The following is an 18,344-nucleotide window of genomic DNA, read 5'->3' on the forward strand; positions in this document are numbered from 1 at the left end:
CTCAGAAACTAATTTATTTTCATTTGCTTCTAATAATCTTTCAGCATCTTCATGATCCAAATTACCTGTAAGACCTTTAATTAATGATCCTAATCCATTAATAAGTCCCCTTTTTACTTTAGAAGGTTCCAAGGTTTTTAATTGCGAATCTATTTTTGACAATTTAGTATAAAGATAATCAATCTGAATTTCATATATAGGTAAAGTAGTATTATCTAGTTGAATTTTAAAATAGTCTAACTGTTCATTTATAGAATTAATACGATTCTCTAGTTCTGAAAGTTCTAAATATTGTATAAAGATATGATAATGAGATATTAGCTTAGCTTGACCAAGTTTAAAGGGTAAAAGTCCAGGTCCATTGTCAAGAGTCTCAAGTTTTATCTCTGCTGCCTTCGTCATTGTCATTATCAGTATTAGTCGGTACCTGTAACAATTTTGATGACTTTGGTACTCGTTTCAAGCGACATTTAGCAACAGGTCCCTTTTTCTTTGAAGTGTAAATGTGTATGGGTAGATCTGCAAGAACTGTGTCGTGAGTGTATCGTGGTGCTAACTTTTGTCTACTTGCTAAGGGGTTCTTAATAAAAACCTGCTGATCGGGTACATATTCAGTTTCTGGCTCACGATTTTTATTTCTATTAGTCATTAAATTCGTACGGTCAATATTTGTAGCTTCGCTAATCATTTCATATACTGTCTTCATTTGGTCTCTATGAGTTATAATATATTGTTGCATAAGGTGTTCAGCTAAATTAAGATCTAAAGGGTCTCTAGGATCAAAATGACCTCTAATGATATCGTGTGGTCTACATTTGGTGAAACTATGTACTGAACTGTTATAAGCTAGGATTGCATAAGGTATTTGATTTATCGTGGGTTCATCTTTATTTTTCAGGCAAAGGATACGAAGGTGTTCTAGTAAGGAGGAATGGAATCTTTCAATAATTCCGTTGTCATTAGGCGAATGAGCTAGTGTTCTATGATGATTAATTTTATGAAGTCTAACAAATTCTGCGAAAAGTTGATTAGTGAACTCAGTCCCGTTATCTGTCACAATAGTCAAAGGTAGTCCATGATGAGTACTGAAATGTAATAGACCTTGAATGATACTTATAGCTGTACCATCTCGTAAGTGATATGCTTGGCCGTATTTTGAAAAAGAATCTACAAAGGTAAGATATTTTTCAGCTTGCGCTGTGAATAGGTCCATATGAACTATCTCAAAGGGCTTTGTTGCAGGTGGTACTATGTTAAACTGTGGTCTAATTGGGTTTCTGTCATATTTAGTCTGTCCACAAATTGTACATTCATTTATATATTTAGTAATTTCTTCCCTCATTTTAGGCCAGTAATAGCGACGTGATAAGGCTAAATAACATTCATTGATACCTCTATGGTTAGTTTTACCTTCATGATAGTGTTTAATTATTTCTTGCTGCCGTAAATACTCCTTAACATCTTCTAACTCGGTTTTTACTAAAACCAGATGCATAGAGTTACATTTAAAGTTATTTTGTAAGATTGGGATTATCGAATACATACCTAATGGTGGAGTTATTTTAATAGCAGTCTTTATTTTAGGATTGACAAATTCTTTTATTGCATTTATGACGTCTTGTTCTAATGAAGACTCTGAAACTTGTATGTGTGTACGCGTATGGGTATCAAAAGGTTTAGTAACATTCGGTCTTCTTTTAATGTCACCTACTATAGTCAAACAAACCTGTCTATGGAATTTGTTAAGTGGTTCATCTGTGATAGGTATTTCAAGGATAGGATTTTCAGCGGATGTGTGTGCTGTTACAGTAGTAGATCCTGGTGGTTCAGGTCTTACTGACACATCTATACCACATTCTTTAAGGAGTGATTCTATTTCCTCGTTATTAATTTGTACACGGGATAAAGCGTCAGCGTTGGTATTATATTTTCCTTTTTTGTAAATCACTGTATAGTCAAACTCACTCAATTTAAGTCGCCATCGCGTCAGTCTCGAGTTCGGTTCCTTCAAATTCATAATCCACTGGAGTGGTTTATGGTCTGTAATAATTTTGAATTTCCTACCAAACAAATAGGGTCTAAAATACTTAGTTGCCCAAACTATTGCCAAAAGTTCTTTTTCGATGGTACTGTAATTCAATTCGCTGTCACTTAATGTTCTAGAAGCATAGCAGATCGGTTTGTCAGAGCCTACTGTGCCTTGCGAAAGTACTGCCCCTAAAGCTACGTTGGAGGCGTCTGTTGTCAGAATGAACTCTTTGTTAAAGTCGGGATATTGTAAAATAGGATCGTTAGTTAGTAAGGTTTTGCATTTCTCAAAACATTTGATATAGTCAGAGTCTAAAGTTATTTTGTTAGTCTTTTTAAGACATTTAGTCATCGGTTTTGTTAGTCGTGCAAAGTCAGGTATGAACTTCCTATAATAACCTAATAGTCCTAAAAATTGTTTAATTTCCTTTGTTGTTTTAGGTAAAGGATAATTTTCTATGGCTCTAATTTTATCGGGGTTCGGTTTAATACCTTCATTACTAATTATATGACCAAGGTAAGCAGTTTCAAGTTTTAAAAATTCAGATTTGTCCATCTGGATTTTAAAATTGGACTCTCTCAGTCTGTTAAATACTTTTTCTAAATTAATTATATGCTCCTGCAAAGATGTGCTAAAAACTATGATGTCATCAAGGTACACTAAACATATCTCATTTTGTAAACCCTTAAGGATGTTGTCCATTACACGCTGAAATGTCGAAGGTGAATTTTTGAGTCCCATTGGCATGCGTAGAAATTCAAAATGACCGTGTTCTACGTTAAATGCTGTCTTCGGTATGTCTTCAGGATTCATCTCGACTTGGTAAAAGCCAGATGCAAGGTCAAGAGTCGTAAAATACTGACACCTACCTAATTTGTCTAAAACGTCAGTGATGTTTGGAATAGGGTATTTATCGTCTTTAAAATCGATTCTACAGTTTTCTAATAAATCTAATCCTATCAAACCATCAAAATAATTATGAAATTTATAGATAAATAATTTTATATTTTTAGTATCATTAAATTCAGGAAAACTAGGAATTGATATTGAGTGTTCATGAACACTTGTTAATCTAGAATTAGTAACTTCAAAAGGATCGTACATTTTTGGAATATTACTGAAATATTTATCTACTGCTTCAGGACTTATGAATGATTGGTTTGCTCCTGTATCAATAAGAAGTTTTAAAGGTGGATTATTAATTTTGATATAAGGTAATTCTTTTCTTGATTGTATATTTAATTCTATTCTGGTGGGGATTTTCGATGGCTCTGTTGAAAATCCTGACGTTTTCTACCTTTGGAATGTCTCGGTTCAATGTCTTTACTAGTACTAGGCATGTTATTATTATAGCGAGTATCCTCTATTGGTGGTAAATCTTGTTGTTCATAGTACTGATAATTATCTGAGTCACAATAAGAGTATTGTCCATAATAGTCATTATAGTCATAGTCAGTATTACAATAATTATAGTCAACATAATCATTGTCGTATTCATAATCATTATAATCATTAAATTCATTAAAATTAACTTCTCTAAACTTAAAGTAATTAGATGGAGGAGGATTGCCGAATTTTTGCCAATCATGACCGGTAATTCTAGGTGGTAAAGGTTTTGTCACAAAATGACTCACTCCACTCATAGGCTTAGGGCCAGAATTATTCTGTGGAGGGTTCCTGTTAGGTATTCTAAAACCACTGTTATTATTAGGCAATGGTGCTCGGAACATTTGCTGAGTACGCGTTGGTTGCATAGGCATGCGCTGATGAGTATTAAATTGGGGATTAAAATTAGGTTTATGCCAACTAGGTCCGGGTAAAAATTTAGGAGGATTAAAATTATTGTTCATAGGAGGAAATTTGGGCTGTGTAAATTGTTGGTGTGAGTTGTGTGGTGTTAATGGTAATAATGGTTTCTTCAGATCTGTTGCTAAATTATTTCGCTGCTGCAAGTACATAACATTAAGTTCATCCTGGACAAATTCCAAAGCCTTCTCAATAGTTTCAGGTCTCATACACCTTATTCTGGACCCGAGAGGATCTTTTAAACCTCTTACAAACGCTTGTAAAGTTAATTTTCGATATAAAATTCTCTTAGCTTCTATAGTTGTCTCTAAAGTCTCGTGCAACGATACATAAGACATTATAGTGCTAAAAAGGTTTTGGCATTTGTCATAGAATTCTTGTGGAGTCTCATTACACTGTGTCGCTAATGCTAAGTCATTGTATAGAGCGGTCTCGTCCCTTTGGTCAGAAAAATTATTAATTAAAGTATTTCTAATTCCTATCCAATTTTCAGGAATACCATTCGAATTTATTGTACGAGCTGCGGAACCAGTAATTTTATTTAATATGCCATTGATAACACATAAATTCGATAACTCGTATCCTAGCTCGTCCTTCACACATTGAATTACGATCTGATCACAAATTCTAATAAATCTAGGGAGAATATGTGGGTTACCGTCAAATTCAGGAACTGGGCGGAGAGCCTTATATACTGTATCAGGATCCATTTTATATTCTAAATTACTAAAACTTAAATTCAACCTACTGTCTAAACTTTGAGGGCAATTCGAGCTCTCAGGAAAATTATTTAAATCTACTGGAGGGCAATTCGAGCCTTCAGTTAATTGACGATTCGAGTCTACACCTAATTGACGATTCAAGTCTACTAAGCTATCCCTACGAATTTTATGCCTGGAGGACACAGGACTATATTTCATAGGACGGAAAATTGTGACGAGGAGAAAGCAACACTGATGGAAAAATAATTCAATGTACTCACATAACTCGTCGACTTCCCTGGTTTTCTTTGCGTTGTACTGAAGTTTGAGTACGCCCCGGCTGCTTCCAAATGTTCTTTGATATTTCGGTGAACGCTTAAGAGCGACAGCTAGAACGACCGCGCGCGGTGTCGAATCTAGACCCCGGAAATCTTCTTTATAACGATCGTAGTAGCCCCGAAAGTATCCTACCGACTGCGCCAATTACGATTTCGTCAGCCCGGACTCCCAAAAAAAACCAATAGTTAGCTAGGTATTTATTATATTTAAACTTATAATTAAATTACAAAATTACATCCGTTATCGATGCTAGATATATACGGAGTGGCAAACATATTTTATTTAATTAAAATGTTAAATCGCGGTAAACACTGTGTCAGCAAAGTAATTCCTTGAAGCCGGCACGTTGACCATACACGTGCCGCGATGTCAGCGATCTTCTTTAGGGTACCGTATGTAATTCCTCCACCCTCAGAACAGCAACTATTTGAGCACTTTGAGGGAAAATGTTGCTGGTACTCCAGGTTTTTCAGAATCAGGAACAGCATATATAGGGTTGCTTCTTGGTTCTTCTTCTGGTGTAGTAGGGTTCTTTCGCAGGTATCGTCGAAGAATATAGGCAAGGAAAATTATAACTATACCAGATACAAGTGCATAGAGGGGCAACGTTGTATGGTACAGTGAAGAATCAAAGTGGGCAAGACGTATGGGATTCTGTAGCATAATTCTGTTTTCCAGATGATGTAAGTTATCGAGATTCAAAGAATTTAGAGTTATATGTGGAATCTCGTTATCTTGAACTTCAGTGAAATTACTTCGTATTTCGGTGATCTTCAGCGGCTGTCCCTTGACTTCATCTTCGCTATTGGTTATCTTAAACGTATCTGTTCGTAATGAACATTCATGGGGAATTGTTGCTAAGTAGCTGCCAGATAAGGATACATATTCCTGCCGTTCACATTGAAGTTCGACATTCGTAGGCTTTGGGAAGACAATAGTATAGTGTCTATCATCCAGTTGTTCCATAGCTTGTCTTGTAATGGAGACTTCAGTGGGGCTACATGATTTATCTAAAGATTGATGAATGATGATACTCTGGATACAATCTGCGTGTTCTTGTGGCTGGTAATAATTTGTGCTTTTCTCACAGAGAAGGTATTCGCCGACTTTCGGGCATTCGGTTTGCAAATACATGAAATATTTCCCATTGGTTGCTATGAAAGGATGTATAGGTATAAAGGTCTGTTGGAATTTATTAGGAACAATGGCAAGCCTAAATAAGTCGTAACTATCTTTAGATATTACAGGAATTTTAAAAATTATAACAATTCTCTTACCTATGAAATAACTACCTGGTTTTATAAGATTATAATATTCTCTCAAATCAATATCTAAGATTTCATTGTTACTATATATTTCTCTTAATCTACCTATCATGCATTCTAAGTTATCTATGCTTATCATACTATGATGCGTGCTCGCTGCACGTATAAATCCTAAAATATTCTCTATTCTGATTAACTCTAAATATAAATCATCTGTATTTTCAGTAATTATAGCTAAAAATTAAGTCAAGTTTTAACTCTGCTGCCTTCGTCATTGTCATTTTCAGTATTAGTCGGTACCTGTAACATTTTTGATGACTTTGGTACACGTTTCAAGCGAGATTTAGCAACAGGTCCCTTTTTCTTTGAAGTGTAAATGTGTATGGGAAGGTCTGCAAGAACTGTGTCGTGAGTGTATCGTGGTGCTAACTTTTGTCTACTAGCTAAAGGGTTCTTAATAAAAACCTGTTGATCGGGTACATATTCAGTTTCTGGCTCACGATTTTTATTTCTATTAGTCATTAAATTCGTACGGTCAATAGTTGTAGCTTCGCTAATCATTTCATATACTGTCTTCATTTGGTCTCTATGAGTTATAATATACTGTTGCATAAGATGTTCAGCTAAATTAAGATCTAAAGGGTCTCTAGGATCAAAATGACCTCTAATGATATCGTGTGGTCTACATTTGGTGAAACTATGTACTGAACTGTTATAAGCTAGGATTGCATAAGGTATTTGATTTATCGTGGGTTCATCTTTATTTTTCAGGCAAAGGATACGAAGGTGTTCTAGTAAGGAAGAATGGAATCTTTCAATAATTCCGTTGTCATTAGGCGAATGAGCTAGTGTTCTATGATGATTAATTTTATGAAGTCTAACAAATTCTGCGAAAAGTTGATTAGTGAACTCAGTCCCGTTATCTGTCACAATAGTCAAAGGTAGTCCATGATGAGTACTGAAATGTAATAGACCTTGAATGATACTTATAGCTGTACCATCTCGTAAGTGATATGCTTGGCCGTATTTTGAAAAAGAATCTACAAAGGTAAGATATTTTTCAGCTTGCGCTGTGAATAGGTCCATATGAACTATCTCAAAAGGCTTTGTTGCAGGTGGTACTATGCTAAATTGTGGTCTAATTGGATTTCTATCATATTTAGTTTGTCCACAAATTGTACATTCATTTATATATTTAGTAATTTCTTCCCTCATTTTAGGCCAGTAATAGCGACGTGATAAGGCTAAATAACATTCATTGATACCTCTATGGTTAGTTTTACCTTCATGATAGTGTTTAATTATTTCTTGCTGCCGTAAATACTCCTTAACATCTTCTAACTCGGTTTTTACTAAAACCAGATGCATAGAGTTACATTTAAAGTTATTTTGTAAGATTGGGATTATCGAATACATACCTAATGGTGGAGTTATTTTAATAGCAGTCTTTATTTTAGGATTGACAAATTCTTTTATTGCATTTATGACGTCTTGTTCTAATGAAGACTCTGAAACTTGTATGTGTGTACGCGTATGGGTATCAAAAGGTTTAGTAACATTCGGTCTTCTTTTAATGTCACCTACTATAGTCAAACAAACCTGTCTATGGAATTTGTTAAGTGGTTCATCTGTGATAGGTATTTCAAGGATAGGATTTTCAGCGGATGTGTGTGCTGTTACAGTGGTAGATCCAGGTGGTTCTGGTCTTACTGACACATCTATACCACATTCTTTAAGGAGTGATTCTATTTCCTCATTATTAATTTGTACACGGGATAAAGCGTCAGCGTTGGTATTATATTTTCCTTTTTTGTAAATCACTGTATAGTCAAACTCACTCAATTTAAGTCGCCATCGCGTCAGTCTCGAGTTCGGTTCCTTCAAATTCATAATCCACTGGAGTGGTTTATGGTCTGTAATAATTTTGAATTTCCTTCCAAACAAATAGGGTCTAAAATACTTAGTTGCCCAAACTATTGCCAAAAGTTCTTTTTCGATAGTACTGTAATTCAATTCACTGTCACTCAATGTTCTAGAAGCATAACAGATCGGTTTGTCAGAGCCTACTGTGCCTTGTGAAAGTACTGCCCCTAAAGCTACGTTGGAGGCGTCTGTTGTCAGAATGAACTCTTTGTTAAAGTCGGGATATTGTAAAATAGGATCGTTAGTAAGTAAGGTTTTGCATTTCTCAAAGCATTTGATATAGTCAGAGTCTAAAGTTATTTTGTTAGTCTTTTTAAGACATTTAGTCATCGGTTTCGTTAGTCGTGCAAAGTCAGGTATGAACTTCCTATAATAACCTAATAGTCCTAAAAATTGTTTAATTTCCTTTGTTGTTTTAGGTAAAGGATAATTTTCTATGGCTCTAATTTTATCGGGGTTCGGTTTAATACCTTCATTACTAATTATATGACCAAGGTAAGCAGTTTCAAGTTTTAAAAATTCAGATTTGTCCATCTGGATCTTAAAATTGGACTCTCTCAGTCTGTTAAATACTTTTTCTAAATTAATTATATGCTCCTGCAAAGATGTGCTAAAAACTATGATGTCATCAAGGTACACTAAACATATCTCATTTTGTAAACCCTTAAGAATGTTATCCATTACACGCTGAAATGTCGAAGGTGAATTTTTGAGTCCCATTGGCATGCGTAGAAATTCAAAATGACCGTGTTCTACGTTAAATGCTGTCTTCGGTATGTCTTCAGGATTCATCTCGACTTGGTAAAAGCCAGATGCAAGGTCAAGAGTCGTAAAATACTGACACCTACCTAATTTGTCTAAAACGTCAGTGATGTTTGGAATAGGGTATTTATCGTCAATAGTCTTGTCGTTTAACTTCCTAAAGTCCACTACAAGTCGCCATTTTTGTCTACCAGATGCATCAGCTTTCTTTGGGACTACCCAAATGGGTGAGCTCCAAGCAGAGTCAGAAGGTCGTATTATACCTTGTTCGAGCATTTTACTTATCTGTTCCCTAACTTCCTGACGATGTACAAAAGGATATCTGTAACTTTTGGTATAGACTGGGTTTTCATCATGAGTTCTGATATTATGTTTGATTTTATTAGTGAAGGTTAATGGTTCACCTTCAATGTAAAATATGTCAGCGTAGCGCTTACATAGGGTTTCCAAATTTATTCGTTCTTCGCTATTTAAATGATCGGTTCTAAGTCTGTCTAAAACTTGGTTTACCCTGTCCGAGTCTAGTTCAGTATAAGAACTTTCAAAGTTAAATAAGTCAAGTTGTAAAGGTCTGTCTATTGGAAATGCAATGTCTTCGTCTGTCATATTCTCAACTTCTACTATACCAGTCCAATCAGTCACATTAGTAATGCATTCGTGAATAATGCAATTACTTATAAATTGTTCTGGTATAAACACGTCACCATCGTCATGATGTATCGGTATACCAACTAAACGAGATGATTTCGCTGGTATTATTTGTTCTGTGTATTTTTTACATTTATAACGCAATAGAGGGATTTTTGCATTGTCAGTGATTAGTATATCGTCTTTAAAATCGATTCTACAGTTTTCTAATAAATCTAATCCTATCAAACCATCAAAATAATTATGAAATTTATAGATAAATAATTTTATATTTTTAGTATCATTAAATTCAGGAAAACTAGGAATTGATATTGAGTGTTCATGAACACTTGTTAATCTAGAATTAGTAACTTCAAAAGGATCGTACATTTTCGGAATATTACTGAAATATTTATCTACTGCTTCAGGGCTTATGAATGATTGGTTTGCTCCTGTATCAATAAGAAGTTTTAAAGGTGGATTGTTAATTTTGATATAAGGTAATTCTTTTTTTTGATTGTATATTTAATTCTATTCTGGTGGGGATTTTCGATGGCTCTGTTGAAAATCCTGACTTTTCCTACCTTTGGAATGTCTCGGTTCAATGTCTTTACTAGTACTAGGCATGTTATTATTATAGCGAGTATCCTCTATTGGTGGTAAATCTTGTTGTTCATAGTACTGATAATTATCTGAGTCACAATAAGAGTATTGTCCATAATAGTCATTATAGTCATAGTCAGTATTACAATAATTATAGTCAACATAATCATTGTCGTATTCATAATCATTATAATCATTAAATTCATTAAAATTAACTTCTCTAAACTTAAAGTAATTAGATGGAGGAGGATTGCCGAATTTTTGCCAATCATGACCGGTAATTCTAGGTGGTAAAGGTTTTGTCACAAAATGACTCACTCCACTCATAGGCTTAGGGCCAGAATTATTCTGTGGAGGGTTCCTGTTAGGTATTCTAAAACCACTGTTATTATTAGGCAATGGTGCTCGGAACATTTGCTGAGTACGCGTTGGTTGCATAGGCATGCGCTGATGACTATTAAATTGGGGATTACAATTGGGTTTATGCCAACTAGGTCCGGGTAAAAATTTAGGAGAATTAAAGTTATTATTCATAGGAAGAAATTTAGGCTGTGTAAATTGGTGTGAGTTGTGTGGTGTTAATGGTAATAATGGTTTCTTCAGATCTGTTGCTAAATTATTTCGCTGCTGCAAGTACATAACATTAAGTTCATCTTGGACAAATTCCAAAGCCTTCTCAATAGTTTCAGGTCTCATACACCTTATTCGGGACCCGAGAGGATCTTTTAAACCTCTTACAAACGCTTGTAAAGTTAATTTTCGATATAAAATTCTCTTAGCTTCTATAGTTGTCTCTAAAGTCTCGTGCAACGATACATAAGACATTATAGTGCTAAAAAGGTTTTGGCATTTGTCATAGAATTCCTGTGGAGTCTCATTACACTGTGTCGCTAATGCTAAGTCATTGTATAGAGCGGTCTCGTCCCTTTGGTCAGAAAAATTATTAATTAAAGTATTTCTAATTCCTAACCAATTTTCAGGAATACCATTTGAATTTATTGTACGAGCTGCGGAACCAGTAATTTTATTTAAAATGCCATTTATAACACATAAATTCGATAACTCGTATCCTAGCTCGTCCTTCACACATTGAATTACGATCTGATCACATATTCTAATAAATCTAGGGAGAATATGTGGGTTACCGTCAAATTCAGGAACTGGGCGGAGAGCCTTATATACTGTATCAGGATCCATTTTATATTTTAAATTACTAAAACTTAAATTCAACCTACTGTCTAAACTTTGAGGGCAATTCGAGCTCTCAGGAAAATTATTTAAATCTACTGGAGGGCAATTCGAGCCTTCACTTAATAGACGATTCGAGTCTATACCTAATTGACGATTCAAGTCTACTAAGCTATCCCTACGAATTTTATGCCTGGAGGACACAGGACTATTTTTCATAGGACGGAAAATTGTGACGAGGAGAAAGCAACACTGATGGAAAAATAATTCAATGTACTCACATAACTCGTCGACTTCCCTGGTTTTCTTTGCGTTGTACTGAAGTTTGAGTACGCCCCGGCTGCTTCCAAATGTTCTTTGATATTTCGGTGAACGCTTAAGAGCGACAGCTAGAACGACCGCGCGCGGTGTCGAATCTAGACCCCGGAAATCTTCTTTATAACGATCGTTGTAGCCCCGAAAGTATCCTACCGACTGCGCCAATTACGATTTCGTCAGCCCGGACTCCCAAAAAAAACCAATAGTTAGCTAGGTATTTATTATATTTAAACTTATAATTAAATTACAAAATTACATCCGTTATCGATGCTAGATATATACGGAGTGGCAAACATATTTTATTTAATTAAAATGTTAAATCGCGGTAAACACTGTGTCAGCAAAGTAATTCCTTGAAGCCGGCACGTTGACCATACACGTGCCGCGATGTCAGCGATCTTCTTTAGGGTACCGTATGTAATTCCTCCACCCTCAGAACAGCAACTATTTGAGCACTTTGAGGGAAAATGTTGCTGGTACTCCAGGTTTTTCAGAATCAGGAACAGCATATATAGGGTTGCTTCTTGGTTCTTCTTCTGGTGTAGTAGGGTTCTTTCGCAGGTATCGTCGAAGAATATAGGCAAGGAAAATTATAACTATACCAGATACAAGTGCATAGAGGGGCAACGTTGTATGGTACAGTGAAGAATCAAAGTGGGCAAGACGTATGGGATTCTGTAGCATAATTCTGTTTTCCAGATGATGTAAGTTATCGAGATTCAAAGAATTTAGAGTTATATGTGGAATCTCGTTATCTTGAACTTCAGTGAAATTACTTCGTATTTCGGTGATCTTCAGCGGCTGTCCCTTGACTTCATCTTCGCTATTGGTTATCTTAAACGTATCTGTTCGTAATGAACATTCATGGGGAATTGTTGCTAAGTAGCTGCCAGATAAGGATACATATTCCTGCCGTTCACATTGAAGTTCGACATTCGTAGGCTTTGGGAAGACAATAGTATAGTGTCTATCATCCAGTTGTTCCATAGCTTGTCTTGTAATGGAGACTTCAGTGGGGCTACATGATTTATCTAAAGATTGATGAATGATGATACTCTGGATACAATCTGCGTGTTCTTGTGGCTGGTAATAATTTGTGCTTTTCTCACAGAGAAGGTATTCGCCGACTTTCGGGCATTCGGTTTGCAAATACATGAAATATTTCCCATTGGTTGCTATGAAAGGATGTATAGGTATAAAGGTCTGTTGGAATTTATTAGGAACAATGGCAAGCCTAAATAAGTCGTAACTATCTTTAGATATTACAGGAATTTTAAAAATTATAACAATTCTCTTACCTATGAAATAACTACCTGGTTTTATAAGATTATAATATTCTCTCAAATCAATATCTAAGATTTCATTATTACTATATATTTCTCTTAATCTACCTATCATGCATTCTAAGTTATCTATGCTTATCATACTATGATGCGTGCTCGCTGCACGTATAAATCCTAAAATATTCTCTATTCTGATTAACTCTAAATATAAATCATCTGTATTTTCAGTAATTATAGCTAAAAATTAAGTCAAGTTTTAACTCTGCTGCCTTCGTCATTGTCATTTTCAGTATTAGTCGGTACCTGTAACATTTTTGATGACTTTGGTACACGTTTCAAGCGAGATTTAGCAACAGGTCCCTTTTTCTTTGAAGTGTAAATGTGTATGGGAAGGTCTGCAAGAACTGTGTCGTGAGTGTATCGTGGTGCTAACTTTTGTCTACTAGCTAAAGGGTTCTTAATAAAAACCTGTTGATCGGGTACATATTCAGTTTCTGGCTCACGATTTTTATTTCTATTAGTCATTAAATTCGTACGGTCAATAGTTGTAGCTTCGCTAATCATTTCATATACTGTCTTCATTTGGTCTCTATGAGTTATAATATACTGTTGCATAAGATGTTCAGCTAAATTAAGATCTAAAGGGTCTCTAGGATCAAAATGACCTCTAATGATATCGTGTGGTCTACATTTGGTGAAACTATGTACTGAACTGTTATAAGCTACGATTGCATAAGGTATTTGATTTATCGTGGGTTCATCTTTATTTTTCAGGCAAAGGATACGAAGGTGTTCTAGTAAGGAAGAATGGAATCTTTCAATAATTCCGTTGTCATTAGGCGAATGAGCTAGTGTTCTATGATGATTAATTTTATGAAGTCTAACAAATTCTGCGAAAAGTTGATTAGTGAACTCAGTCCCGTTATCTGTCACAATAGTCAAAGGTAGTCCATGATGAGTACTGAAATGTAATAGACCTTGAATGATACTTATAGCTGTACCATCTCGTAAGTGATATGCTTGGCCGTATTTTGAAAAAGAATCTACAAAGGTAAGATATTTTTCAGCTTGCGCTGTGAATAGGTCCATATGAACTATCTCAAAAGGCTTTGTTGCAGGTGGTACTATGCTAAATTGTGGTCTAATTGGATTTCTATCATATTTAGTTTGTCCACAAATTGTACATTCATTTATATATTTAGTAATTTCTTCCCTCATTTTAGGCCAGTAATAACGACGTGATAAGGCTAAATAACATTCATTGATACCTCTATGGTTAGTTTTACCTTCATGATAGTGTTTAATTATTTCTTGCTGCCGTAAATACTCCCTAACATCTTCTAACTCGGTTTTTACTAAAACCAGATGCATAGAGTTACATTTAAAGTTATTTTGTAAGATTGGGATTATCGAATACATACCTAATGGTGGAGTTATTTTAATAGCAGTCTTTATTTTAGGATTGACAAATTCTTTTATTGCATTTATGACATCTTGTTCTAATGAAGACTCTGAGACTTGTATATGCGTACGCGTATGGGTATCAAAAGGTTTAGTAACATTCGGTCTTCTTTTAATGTCACCTACTATAGTCAAACAAACCTGTCTATGGAATTTGTTAAGTGGTTCATCTGTGATAGGTATTTCAAGGATAGGATTTTCAGCGGATGTGTGTGCTGTTACAGTGGTAGATCCAGGTGGTTCTGGTCTTACTGACACATCTATACCACATTCTTTAAGGAGTGATTCTATTTCCTCATTATTAATTTGTACACGGGATAAAGCGTCAGCGTTGGTATTATATTTTCCTTTTTTGTAAATCACTGTATAGTCAAACTCACTCAATTTAAGTCGCCATCGCGTCAGTCTCGAGTTCGGTTCCTTCAAATTCATAATCCACTGGAGTGGTTTATGGTCTGTAATAATTTTGAATTTCCTTCCAAACAAATAGGGTCTAAAATACTTAGTTGCCCAAACTATTGCCAAAAGTTCTTTTTCGATAGTACTGTAATTCAATTCACTGTCACTCAATGTTCTAGAAGCATAACAGATCGGTTTGTCAGAGCCTACTGTGCCTTGTGAAAGTACTGCCCCTAAAGCTACGTTGGAGGCGTCTGTTGTCAGAATGAACTCTTTGTTAAAGTCGGGATATTGTAAAATAGGATCATTAGTAAGTAAGGTTTTGCATTTCTCAAAACATTTGATATAGTCAGAGTCTAAAGTTATTTTGTTAGTCTTTTTAAGACATTTAGTCATCGGTTTCGTTAGTCGTGCAAAGTCAGGTATGAACTTCCTATAATAACCTAATAGTCCTAAAAATTGTTTAATTTCCTTTGTTGTTTTAGGTAAAGGATAATTTTCTATGGCTCTAATTTTATCGGGGTTCGGTTTAATACCTTCATTACTAATTATATGACCAAGGTAAGCAGTTTCAAGTTTTAAAAATTCAGATTTGTCCATCTGGATCTTAAAATTGGACTCTCTCAGTCTGTTAAATACTTTTTCTAAATTAATTATATGCTCCTGCAAAGATGTGCTAAAAACTATGATGTCATCAAGGTACACTAAACATATCTCATTTTGTAAACCCTTAAGAATGTTATCCATTACACGCTGAAATGTCGAAGGTGAATTTTTGAGTCCCATTGGCATGCGTAGAAATTCAAAATGACCGTGTTCTACGTTAAATGCTGTCTTCGGTATGTCTTCAGGATTCATCTCGACTTGGTAAAAGCCAGATGCAAGGTCAAGAGTCGTAAAATACTGACACCTACCTAATTTGTCTAAAACGTCAGTGATGTTTGGAATAGGGTATTTATCGTCAATAGTCTTGTCGTTTAACTTCCTAAAGTCCACTACAAGTCGCCATTTTTGTCTACCAGATGCATCAGCTTTCTTTGGGACTACCCAAATGGGTGAGCTCCAAGCAGAGTCAGAAGGTCGTATTATACCTTGTTCGAGCATTTTACTTATCTGTTCCCTAACTTCCTGACGATGTACAAAAGGATATCTGTAACTTTTGGTATAGACTGGGTTTTCATCATGAGTTCTGATATTATGTTTGATTTTATTAGTGAAGGTTAATGGTTCACCTTCAATGTAAAATATGTCAGCGTAGCGCTTACATAGGGTTTCCAAATTTATTCGTTCTTCGCTATTTAAATGATCGGTTCTAAGTCTGTCTAAAACTTGGTTTACCCTGTCCGAGTCTAGTTCAGTATAAGAACTTTCAAAGTTAAATAAGTCAAGTTGTAAAGGTCTGTCTATTGGAAATGCAATGTCTTCGTCTGTCATATTCTCAACTTCTACTATACCAGTCCAATCAGTCACATTAGTAATGCATTCGTGAATAATGCAATTACTTATAAATTGTTCTGGTATAAACACGTCACCATCGTCATGATGTATCGGTATACCAACTAAACGAGATGATTTCGCTGGTATTATTTGTTCTGTGTATTTTTTACATTTATAACGCAATAGAGGGATTTTTGCATTGTCAGTGATTAGTATATCGTCTTTAAAATCGATTCTACAGTTTTCTAATAAATCTAATCCTATCAAACCATCAAAATAATTATGAAATTTATAGATAAATAATTTTATATTTTTAGTATCATTAAATTCAGGAAAACTAGGAATTGATATTGAGTGTTCATGAACACTTGTTAATCTAGAATTAGTAACTTCAAAAGGATCGTACATTTTCGGAATATTACTGAAATATTTATCTACTGCTTCAGGGCTTATGAATGATTGGTTTGCTCCTGTATCAATAAGAAGTTTTAAAGGTGGATTGTTAATTTTGATATAAGGTAATTCTTTTTTTGATTGTATATTTAATTCTATTCTGGTGGGGATTTTCGATGGCTCTGTTGAAAATCCTGACTTTTCCTACCTTTGGAATGTCTCGGTTCAATGTCTTTACTAGTACTAGGCATGTTATTATTATAGCGAGTATCCTCTATTGGTGGTAAATCTTGTTGTTCATAGTACTGATAATTATCTGAGTCACAATAAGAGTATTGTCCATAATAGTCATTATAGTCATAGTCAGTATTACAATAATTATAGTCAACATAATCATTGTCGTATTCATAATCATTATAATCATTAAATTCATTAAAATTAACTTCTCTAAACTTAAAGTAATTAGATGGAGGAGGATTGCCGAATTTTTGCCAATCATGACCGGTAATTCTAGGTGGTAAAGGTTTTGTCACAAAATGACTCACCCCACTCATAGGCTTAGGGCCAGAATTATTCTGTGGAGGGTTCCTGTTAGGTATTCTAAAACCACTGTTATTATTAGGCAATGGTGCTCGGAACATTTGCTGAGTACGCGTTGGTTGCATAGGCATGCGCTGATAACTATTAAATTGGGGATTAAAATTAGGTTTATGCCAACTAGGTCCGGGTAAAAATTTAGGAGAATTAAAGTTATTAATCATAGGAGGAAATTTAGGCTGTGTAAATTGTTGGTGTGAGTTGTGTGGTGTTAATGGTAATAATGGTTTCTTCAGATCTGTTGCTAAATTATTTCGCTGCTGCAAGTACATAACATTAAGTTCATCCTGGACAAATTCCAAAGCCTTCTCAATAGTTTCAGGTCTCATACACCTTATTCGGGACCCGAGAGGATCTTTTAAACCTCTTACAAACGCTTGTAAAGTTAATTTTCGATATAAAATTCTCTTAGCTTCTATAGTTGTCTCTAAAGTCTCGTGCAACGATACATAAGACATTATAGTGCTAAAAAGGTTTTGGCATTTGTCATAAAATTCCTGTGGAGTCTCATTACACTGTGTCGCTAATGCTAAGTCATTGTATAGAGCGGTCTCATCCCTTTGGTCAGAAAAATTATTAATTAAAGTATTTCTAATTCCTAACCAATTTTCAGGAATACCATTTGAATTTATTGTACGAGCTGCGGAACCAGTAATTTTATTTAAAATGCCATTTATAACACATAAATTCGATAATTCATATCCTAACTCGTCCTTTACGCATTGAATTACGATCTGATCACATATTCTAATAAATCTAGGGAGAATATGTGGGTTACCGTCAAATTCAGGAACTGGGCGGAGAGCCTTATATACTGTATCAGGATCCATTTTATATTTTAAATTACTAAAACTTAAATTCAACCTACTGTCTAAACTTTGAGGGCAATTCGAGCTCTCAGGAAAATTATTTAAATCTACTGGAGGGCAATTCGAGCCTTCACTTAATTGACGATTCAAGTCTATACCTAATTGACGATTCAAGTCTACTAAGCTATCCCTACGAATTTTATGCCTGGAGGACACAGGACTATCTTTCATAGGACGGAAAATTGTGACGAGGAGAAAGCAACACTGATGGAAAAATAATTCAATGTACTCACATAACTCGTCGACTTCCCTGGTTTTCTTTGCGTTGTACTGAAGTTTGAGTACGCCCCGGCTGCTTCCAAATGTTCTTTGATATTTCGGTGAACGCTTAAGAGCGACAGCTA

This window comes from Pieris napi, chromosome 18 (genome assembly GCF_905475465.1).
Source record: "Pieris napi chromosome 18, ilPieNapi1.2, whole genome shotgun sequence".
Classification (NCBI taxonomy): Eukaryota; Metazoa; Arthropoda; class Insecta; order Lepidoptera; family Pieridae; genus Pieris; species Pieris napi.